The 10,817-nt window shown below is 39.8% G+C and overlaps 1 long non-coding RNA gene across 1 annotated transcript; it reads left to right on the forward strand.

Annotated features, from left to right (window-relative positions):
* The first annotated feature begins 3,690 nt into the window (after positions 1-3,690).
* On the forward strand, positions 3,691-8,191 carry LOC125179409. The gene is made up of 2 exons (XR_007157258.1): positions 3,691-3,748; positions 7,998-8,191. It is a non-coding gene; the product is annotated as an uncharacterized LOC125179409 (long non-coding RNA).
* Positions 8,192-10,817: the final 2,626 nt, after the last annotated feature.

Below are 10,817 nucleotides of genomic sequence, written 5' to 3' on the forward strand. Positions count from 1 at the left end.
TGTACCCACGATAATATCATGAAAATAAAGGAAGCTGCAGGGGCTGAATGTTCAAAGTACACATAACAGCGAATAACCAAGACTGTTTACGCGTTGTCTCATTAAACGTAAGAGCGCTTAAGTAAAGAGTGCGTCATTTTGCGTTTGAAAAAAAAACGAAACAAAATTCCGTACTGAAATATAGTTTAATGTTTCATTAATTCAATAATCTGTTTTACTTTGCACACGAATTGCTTACCTGACATCGAGTGTCTTTGTTCAATACTTTTTAACAAACAACAATGCGCTTGTAATAATACGGAATTGCTCTCTTCCTATCGAAACCATAAAGAAATTAACAATAAAGGCGTTCCTATAGCCACGCCGTGGCATTGATCAGAAAAAATAGAAGTCAAGGTCAGAAACACAAACTTGAATGTCTACAATAAAGATAAGTAGGAAGTTCAATACTCCTACGTGGCGTATGAAAGGAGTTAAGGAATGAGTCCGCATCACAATTATGTACACGTCCACAATTTTTTCTTCATTCGACAGCAAATTGAGCAATTTTTTATGCTCACTATCAGGAATCTGTGGCTGCAAATAACCGTCATCAGAATGTCTTTGGGCGGTGCAAGTTTGGCTCCATAATATTAAGTGTAGAAAATAAAGACGTTGTGATCAGCATAATGCTAACGTACCAAACTTATTTATAAATTATTTTAGTAAATTAAGTTTTGATTTGATTAATATTAATGAAGTTGACTCGCAATTCAATTTTACTTACCATTGTTCTTTTATAAATTTGGTTTGATGTTCGCTTATTATCAAATAAGTTAAATATAGGGATTGAATTTTACCAATGGAGGTTCTGCTCGTGCGACATAAAGAAACCCTCTCGACGTACGCCTTCTTCATGCCAACATCAGGTCCCTTTAAACTAATTAAGGCGGCTTATAATTAAAATTATTCACAAAGTTTTTATTGTTTGTAGATTTTGGTGCGAGCTTCGTTGATAACACATGAGTGGCTACGGCAACGATTGCATGTTGCAAGTTTGTATTCTTATCTCGCAGTATCGGCGAGAAGCTGATAAGAAGTCTTGGAGGCTCGGCAGGAGGCCATGAGGACCTCACGCTGACGGAGGCGCTGCAGGAGGCCATGAGGACCTCACGCTGTCGGAGGCCTGGCAGGAGGCCATGAGGACCTCACGCTGACGGAGGCGCTGCAGGAGGCCATGAGGACCTCACGCTGACGGAGGCGCTGCAGGAGGCCATGAGGACCTCACGCTGACGGAGGCGCGGCAGGAGGCCATGAGGACCTCACGCTGACGGAGGCGCGGCAGGAGGCCATGAGGACCTCACGCTGACGGAGGCGCGGCAGGAGGCCATGAGGACCTCACGCTGACGGAGGCGCGGCAGGAGGCCATGAGGACCTCACGCTGACGGAGGCGCGGCAGGAGGCCATGAGGACCTCACGCTGACGGAGGCGCGGCAGGAGGCCATGAGGACCTCACGCTGACGGAGGCGCGGCAGGAGGCCATGAGGACCTCACGCTGACGGAGGCGCGGCAGGAGGCCATGAGGACCTCACGCTGACGGAGGCGCGGCAGGAGGCCATGAGGACCTCACGCTGACGGAGGCGCGGCAGGAGGCCATGAGGACCTCACGCTGACGGAGGCGCGGCAGGAGGCCATGAGGACCTCACGCTGACGGAGGCGCGGCAGGAGGCCATGAGGACCTCACGCTGACGGAGGCGCGGCAGGAGGCCATGAGGACCTCACGCTGACGGAGGCGCGGCAGGAGGCCATGAGGACCTCACGCTGACGGAGGCGCGGCAGGAGGCCATGAGGACCTCACGCTGACGGAGNAATTTAGGTTTTTAATTTTGTTCTGTGCTTTCAATGTATTAATTTGTGACTTCTGATTTGTGATTCTAGATTCTACGAACTGACGATAGAGCTGGTCTCCGAAACGTTTTCTATAAAGATATGAATTTTTGTGGACTTTTCTTTGTTTTTAAATTCTTAGTTAATTTGCAATTTAAGCAAACAAGTGATAGAAATTCATCTATCTATAACATGTACTGCGAGTTGTTGGATTCTATCGTAACTTTTATGTCCCTTGCCGTTTCCCTGCAAGAGGAAGCACACGCTCCTATCGCTCTCTAGCTTCTTGTCTTCGGCTTGAGCAGGTTCTAGCCACTCTTAGTTACGGTGTTAAAGTAAACCTTCAGCAGAAGACTCGGCTTCCATTCAATCCCACAACCGTGATACTATCATGCCATCGCACAGCGAAAGTCTAACAAGTTATGGGCCCAGCCCAACGAACTCGATATTCGATGGTAATGACGACAAGTAAGAGTCGCGGGGAAAATGCCCACCTACGCTAGCCCACCTTACGCTAAAAGGTTTGGATGAGGCGTGGGAACACGATGGAGATAGAGCAACACTACTGAGGCAGCCACGAGCTCAATAGCTAACCGTTGGGACAAAATCAACAGTAAAATCTTTGCAGAATTAACGCAGAGACTGGATGAGAAAAGCCCATCACTTATTTGCCGTGAAGCTAAGGATGATGGACAGAAAAGCCTTATAATTCTGAGAATGCATTATATGGGGAAAATATACCCTAGAATAATTGAGAACTACAAGCGACTGGTAACGCTGAAGAAAGATGAGAACGAGTCAGTGATTGACGACATCATCAAAGCCGAGAAAGCTGCTGCAGCACTCCAGAATGCCGGTGAGAGAGTCTCTGATGGCCACCTTGTTTCCCTGGCCCTTAGAGGATTACCGCCAGTTTATATATGAATGTCCATTGACGCCAAGCGCCCCTGCCCTGACACAAAACAGAAGGTCCCCACCTCTACTACCATCATACATGCATTCATATTTTGGCATCACTTTCATATGATACATTTTTACAGTGTTCTTTCCTTTCATTCATTGTCTCCACAACTTCAGCCCATAGTCATTCACTAGCTTATTTATTTCTCGGTTCCACTCATTTTCATTCCACTCTATCCCTGCCATACCCCGTACTGTCACCACCCATTCGCCCTTTGGCCCAGCGGGCCCTTGGCGCACCCATGCTTCAGGCATACCACACGTACGTACCAATGCATGACATCTACGTGCTCATTTGCTCACCTTTATGTTCCACATATACATCTTTCGTGCCTAATGTTCACCGTCCATTCGCTCCAGTCTCATTTTTTAACTCACAACTAATCTCATTCTGCTCTCCTTAAAGGAAGTCATCCATGCATGTACCCTCTCAGGGCCTCCCTTGTCCCCTCATATGATCTGGTGATCCGTGATGGCGGTTGGAGTTTCAGAATTTTCTGCTAACTCAAGACAAGTTTATTTGCCTGCAATAATAGAGGTACATGGGGTCATTCAATATCTAAAACAAGACAAGAAAACACTGGGCGACAATAGACACAAATACATTACCTATTACAACATTAGCACGACATACAACAAATAAACAAATAATAAACATGTTTGCAATGCATGAAAACAATAAATGTATGAAATAGATAAATAGGCAGTTGTAAGCTAAAAAACATGAGCTTGGTTTGCCCTAAGATTACACCCGGTAACATTGAAATGAACGAAGTCTACAAATTACAATTGTAAGGGTTTTAACTAGAGACATTTTATTTTTTGGAATTTTTGGTTTAGAGACAACCTTACTGTTCTCGTCTGCTCTCTCGAAGCGCTGCGTCAGTTGTTGTTTGGTGCAAAGTTGTAACTCCTAACGGAGGTACGTGGCTTTTGGGCAGTTACTAGTGAAGGGTTTTAAGTTCGAGTTGCGACTATTGTGTAAACTGTATATGTTGTTGAAAAGAGAATATAGAGTTAATTTGAATACTGTTTTACTTCTAAGAATTCGTTGTACGTATCGTATCATTGTTAGTTATCCGTCAATTCTTTTAGCATCTGATTGATTAGTTTCCATACTACCCATTTTTATTGCAGAAAGTTTAGAGCTCGAATTTGGAAAATTGAGGAATAGGCTACATCATATGATCATAGAGCGTATTTGTGTGCACAAAAATATTCTTGTCCCTGATCCTAATGAAGAGAGGAATCTGAAGATCAGAGCCTGTTGACTCCTGCCCAAAGAACTGCTGGCACTAAAACTATCACCAACCTTGACTCAGACTCTGAGGTACCTGAGGGTGAGAGCCTGCTGACTCCTGCTCAAAGAAATGATATCGTATCATTGTTAGTTATCCGTCAATTCTTTAAACATCTGATTGATTAGTTTCCGCACCTATTTTTATTGCAGAAAGTTTACAGCTCGAATTTGTAAAATTAAGGAATAAGCTACATCATACAGCGTATTTTTGCGCACATAAATATTCTTTTCTCTGATCCTAATGAGAATTATATACCTGAAAAGAAACAAAATTTAAAAATCATATAAATATACTGCTAAGTGGAATAGGGCAGGCTACCTAGAGCTAGAAATAAATGTGAAAAAGCTAATATGAATTTTTTCCGTTATCGTTTATGAAATTACGTCTCATCTGAGTCATCTCAATAACCATTATTAATGTAGGTACCAATTTTTGACAGTCTTTGGGAATGGGAAAACTATCATGTCTAGGTTTCCTATGAGCCAATTTCAAAGATTTTTGCACCATGAGAAAGCTTTTGTTGTAGGCTATCTATTCTAACTAAAATAAAACCTGTTGCCCGGCTGTTGGTATAGACTTGTGAGTCTGGTGTCTGGTGGTGGCTGGTGGGTGCTGGGAAATGTAGGTAGAATGAATGGTAGGCAAGTAATAGGAAAATAAAATGATAGGCAAGTGATAGTCAAATAATAGGCAAGTGAGAGGTAAGTGACTAAGTGATGGGAAAATGATAGGCAAATGATTAGTACTAATAAAGTAAAGGATATGGCATCACTGAACACCACTGCTCCTGATTTGGTGCTCTCATTCTATCCTAGGGCTACTGCTAGACTGCTAGTGCTAGGCTCAGTAGGCTGACTAGGCCTAGCACTTGATGAGTTTCACTAGTAAGTAGACCAGGTCCCAGGAGGTAGGTGCAACTCACCGTTGCAAGTAAAGAATTTCACATAACAATGTCTTTGTAATGGCAAAATTGTCCTGGCCAGTCAATTACCTATAGGTATGCAATAAATTTTAAAAATTTGAAATTTGAACCAAAGGGGAATTGGGGAAGCCAGAAGGCACTGTCAGTCTGTCACTGTGTCACGTGTCACATCACACTGCACACATGAAATGACTTAATGACATGATCACTGAAACACTAGGTACCAGCTAGCTGCTAGCCTACTGCAATGATTGAATGTAAACAACAGTATGGGAAATTGGGAATGGCCATTCATTGCAATCAGCATGTGCTATGGCCGCCTATGGGTGTTGGAACTTGGACTTATAAATTGTCTTTTTTGTGACTTCAAGAAATCACTGTTGACTAGTTGCATAGCTATAAAATTTAGTGAGCATGCTCTAAGAACTGTAATCTTGATATCATATTTCTTTCATCAGCAACACAAAATGGTATCAAGGTTAATTTTTAGCCCAAAGTGGTACCCTTAGCCGCTTAGCGAATCCCTGTCAAGCAAGTAGACAATTAAAATTTCATAAGAAAAACAAGATGGTGTCATCATAATTCAAGTTTTTTAGTTGATTTCCTAACACCCGCCAATCAAATTAAGCTACCAGTTGGGCCTTTCCCCATTTCAGTATCTTCTGATGATCTAATCCTTGTGTGGTTTTGTGCATACCTAAACAGTGGACTTTGAATTCTCTTGAAACACTCACAATTTCACAAACAAGGATTGAGTTTGAATTATGTCTACGATCATGAGCTGCATTGATTATGTTTATGCTTGGGCCTAGTTGGCTTTTAGAGTGAGCCCACACCCAACAGTACAATCATTCAAGAAGTCAATCTAAATATAAAGGAATGTGTCTTGAACAAAGCAAAACAACATACAAGGGACAGATCAATCACTTCCACACAGCAAGCAGAATGAAAGAAGTAAACTTACTGAAACTAATGTAACTGTAAGATGATACGATGAATCAACTTCATAACAATATCACTCAAGAGTTAAAAATAAAGTAAGAATGCAAAGTAACCATTAGAAAGAATTTACATAATTAGCCAGTTAACATCTTGAACAGAGATGAGAAATTACAGTAATGACAACAAATAATTATTTAATTTACCAATGATGTAGTAACTAACTATGCTCATTGCTCACTAATATTAGATCAACAGTCAATCCCACCACAGCCCACTCAGTGGATTGGAATTTTCCTGTAATCCTATTTGCTATTGAAGTCAGCCTAATTTTCTGCTAAAATCTGTCTTATTCAGATGGATCCAAAGTTTAAAAATGTCATTACATTCATTATCTTGCTGCCTAATTGTACACTACTATAATGAATAACACTGTTGACAATTAAGTAGAATTTAATTCATCTGGCAAGAATCTTGCAGTTTCCTACGGGGAGGATATATATTCAAAGCTCTATTTGCAGCTTGCAAGGTAGATTTATTCCATGCATGCCAGGCTGCCACTCAGAAACAAATAATTATTTAATTTACCAATGATGTAGTAACTAGCAAATGCTCATTGCTCACTAATATTAGATCAACAGTCAATCCCACCACAGCCCACTCAGTGGATTGGAATTTTCCTGTAATCCTATTTGCTTCTGAAGTCTGCCTAATTTTCTGCTAAAATCAGCCTTATTCAGAAAGATCCAAAGTGTAAAAATTTCACTACATTCATTATCTTGCGGGCTAATTGTACACTATTATAATAAAAAGCCCTATTGACAATTAGATAGAATGTAATTCATCTAACAAGAATTTTGCAGTTCCCAAAATGGCAGTAAAGCTCTATTTGCAGCTTGCAAGGTAGATTTATTACATGCATGCCAGGCTGCCACTCAGTGCTCTCGGATTCAGACAGACCGTGGCACAGTGAAGGTGAGACTGAATGAGGCAGTGCAACCTTAGCTGAAAAATTGGGCAGAAAACACCCATGAATATGACAAAAATTCCTGAGAATCTTGATGGTATAATATTAACATGTTAATTGATATTTTCAATATTAATATTTAAGTTATTAAGTTAAATAAATAAGTTAATATTTAATATTATTATTAATAATGAATAATTTTATTAATAGTAATATTAACATATTAAACCTTACAAACATATTCAGGAGAGACGAGCAGAGACCCAACCCCAGTCCTAGTCCAGTGAGTGGCAGCGGAGGGTGCAGCCTCTGACACAACTCAAGTCTCAACTACTTTAACTTTGTCTTGCTCTTCATTCAAGATTGCTGATATTGGAGTCAGGAGCATCCATGATCATGATGTCTCCATACATTTAAGTTGGCATTGTCACTCATTCAACCATAGTTAATGTTAGTGTTGAAGGTTTATTGTTGAGAATTTTTCTTATATTAGCCAATTTTGTTTTGTAATCTCTCCCCTCCCCCCAATTAATCTATCTCAAATGATTTCTCATAATGTATATGTAAATTGCACTTTTTTTAAGCTCATATATGGTGCCAAAACCATAAAACTGAAATTTGTTCTACTCATTTCTGCTTTCAGTGAATTTGTACTATTCATATTTAGCAGGTGCACCGGTTTCCCCCACCCATGTGCAGCTGCAGTCAAAGTCTCAACAAAATGTTTTGTTTTTATTAGAATAGATTGTCTAAAACAAGAGCTTTCTAATGGTGCTAAGATCTTTGAAATTGTTAATTAATATGAAACCTAGAAATGATAGTTTAAAAAAATTGCTCAATTTTTTGACATAATTGAATATAGGAAGAAATTCATTCCTCTTTCACTTTTATTTATACTCCTCTTCTATTTATATGGTATTTTTTAGATTTTTTTCTTTCCTGGTGTATAGTTTTCTGTGCAATCAAAGGAAAAAAATTGTTTGTGCACTTGCCTACAATCCTATGAATATCTTGGATCTCATCATCTTTAATTTTTTTGCAGATCCCTCATCTGCAAAACCTGCCTCAAAAATGAACAAACTTGATCATGTTAGTGGTAAAGAAGTGAAGTCTCCTGAGACAGAAATGAAAGTGAGTCCTGTTCCTACTAGTATCTTTTTAAAGAAGGGAGCCCGGCCTAAGATCTGCCTGCAGATTTATGGGAGAGACCTGGAGAATGCAAGGAAGTTGGCGTTTCATGGTCTGATATCAGGAACTTTGACACCAATTATTGCAAGAACATTCCTCTACTATTTCTTCCTAGAGAATAAATTTGTTCTCACAGAAGATTGGAAGCCTCATGGCATCAAAATTGGAGACCAGGGAGAATCCATCTCAATCTCAGAAATACTTGATATCTCAACAGAGATCACTGTGATGGATGGCCCAGAGTGCACCAGAACTGAAGAGGACGATTTTTGGATTGCAATAAGTTGTGCTGCTGTTTACCGGGTGGCTCACTCCAATGTTAACTAGAAGAAAAATTTTCACTGTTCCCGTTTCTAGTAGTCAGCCTTAGTCGAATATGTACGAAGTTAGCGTTCCATTAGCCAATAATTTGAATGTTCAAGCTACTACTCGCGTAACTATGGGACGCTTACTGCTATTGCGTCAGGATCATGTTTAATCTAACGTGGGGATCAGAGCCACGTCGCTCGTCGTGTTTTGTCTAACATACCCTCCTATGTCAACAGCTTCCTGGAATGCCACCAAATAAATCTCGCTGATAAGATGATTCGTGATCCCTAAGTAATATAATCATATTCATAATCAGAAAGTTTTGCGCAGTAAAGTATTATTAGGTAAATTATTTGAGAAATGAATTCCGATTTCGTTGCACGCATTGTATTTAACTCATTCCTTGGTGCTCGAGCTAAATGAATATGTAGAATATTCTTAGCGCAATGTACGATTTTTGTCATTCGGATCACAATAAATATATCAAATTAGTAAGATTATCCAGGAAGACCTATTACTACCCAGCCTGTTCTCAAACTGGCGACGCGCAACATCAGTCATCAGAACATCAAGTGCCGCATCGCTCAGATGTTTAATTTGTCAATATCAGAGTGTAAGCCAGATGAAGTAATAGATGTTCAAAACATTACTGGACGTATGCATTTTTAATCCTCCAAAAGCCTGCTAGACCTTTTTTATGGTTTATATATGGCCTCCGATTAGTATATTTGAATTCTTAAAATTAATTAATACATTAATTCTCAGTTTTTGATCAGACATTTTCTACCTACAAAACTGATTGACAATTTTTTTTACTCGTAATAAACGACCAAAATCTATGAAATTCAACGTTGTATTATAAAAAGCTCCTAGATTGATTTTAATAGGCTGGAAATTCGACTTCTTGCAAGGGACGTAAAGTTTTACGTAGAACTTTAATGCTAAGCCGGTGTTGAATAGGATCGATAACCGTCCCCGAGTTGCTTTCTATTGCATCAAAAATAATGTGAGACAAAACTTTAAAATTCAATACTTGCAAATTTGCCACCATTCGTGAGTTCGGATACTTTTTTTTTTCAGAGAACTTCATGTTCTGGTTCGGATACTTGAATGTTCTAAATTGTTCTCGAGTTATAAGTCATATGTACGCTGTCAATGATATCTTCTACATTTCCCTTTATCTTGAACATGTTGAGCGTCCTGTGTTTCTATATTCTTCAACACTTTAACATTATCCGAAGTACGCAGTACTCACGTTCCATGCCTTTAAGCGAAATCCTACATGTGAACACCGAATCCACACTTCTCCGAACTCGAGTGCGGACTCCTACGCAAAGCCATTCAATCGGTCCTTCAATACTGAACGTTTATGCTTGAATTATAGAATATAAGTATTTATTTACAATACGCTGCGATAGGAATTATTACATATTTTTACATTACTTCGTTTTCAATTAAAACGAAAAAACGCTATTTTTAAGCAACCTAGCCAGTCATAAGTCCTTCAATCCTGAACGGATTTGCTTGGTTGGATTGGAATTTTTACATTACTTAGTTTTTCAATTAAACCTGACAATGGCGTTTTTGCGTTTTAATTGAAAACGATGTAATGTAAAAATCTAATAACTCCTATCGCAGCGTATTGACAATATCTACTTATATTCCAAAATTTCATCAAATTAGTTTGTATTGAAGGACTTATGAGTGGTTAGGTTGCTGAAAAATTGCGTTTTTTCGTTTTCATTGAAAACGAAGTAATGTAAAAATCTAATAATTCTTATCGCAGCGTATTTGTAATAACTACCTATATTAAAAATTGAAGCAAATTCGTTTGGTATTGGAGGACTTATGACTGGTTAAGTTGGGATGCCTGTTCGAGACCACCACTGCCGTGCTTCGAATGGACTTTCATGATAACACTTCTTGACCGTAACATGATGAGCCGCAAGTCTCCAGACAGATCACATCCATTGAATTAAATCAATCAGCCCACAGGAAAGTAGCCTGACGTAGTATAGACCAGCATCGTCTGCCAATACGCGAAAAAATTCTACACCACCCGGACGGAGCGCGCCGGAGCCTTGCAGTGAATATGATGCCCGCCACCGTCCCTCCGTATCTGTCCAGTGTGTCGAATCAGCCTACAGTCGAAGGGCTACTTTTCGAAAAACGAATAATTCCAGAACAACTATGCTATCTGAAACCTAATCTCGGATGTTGTAAGGTAAAAGTGACCGTCTGGTGGTGAGCGGTAGGATGCATGCAGTTCCACTGGCGAGCTGGGCTGATTGATCGCAGGCCGTTGTCCGCTATTTACAGTTCGAGCTCAAGTCAGGGTATGAAGTGATGATTCGATGCAACGTTC

Source organism: Hyalella azteca, unplaced genomic scaffold, assembly GCF_000764305.2.
Source record: "Hyalella azteca isolate HAZT.00-mixed unplaced genomic scaffold, Hazt_2.0.2 contig17295, whole genome shotgun sequence".
In the NCBI taxonomy this organism is placed as follows: domain Eukaryota; kingdom Metazoa; phylum Arthropoda; class Malacostraca; order Amphipoda; family Hyalellidae; genus Hyalella; species Hyalella azteca.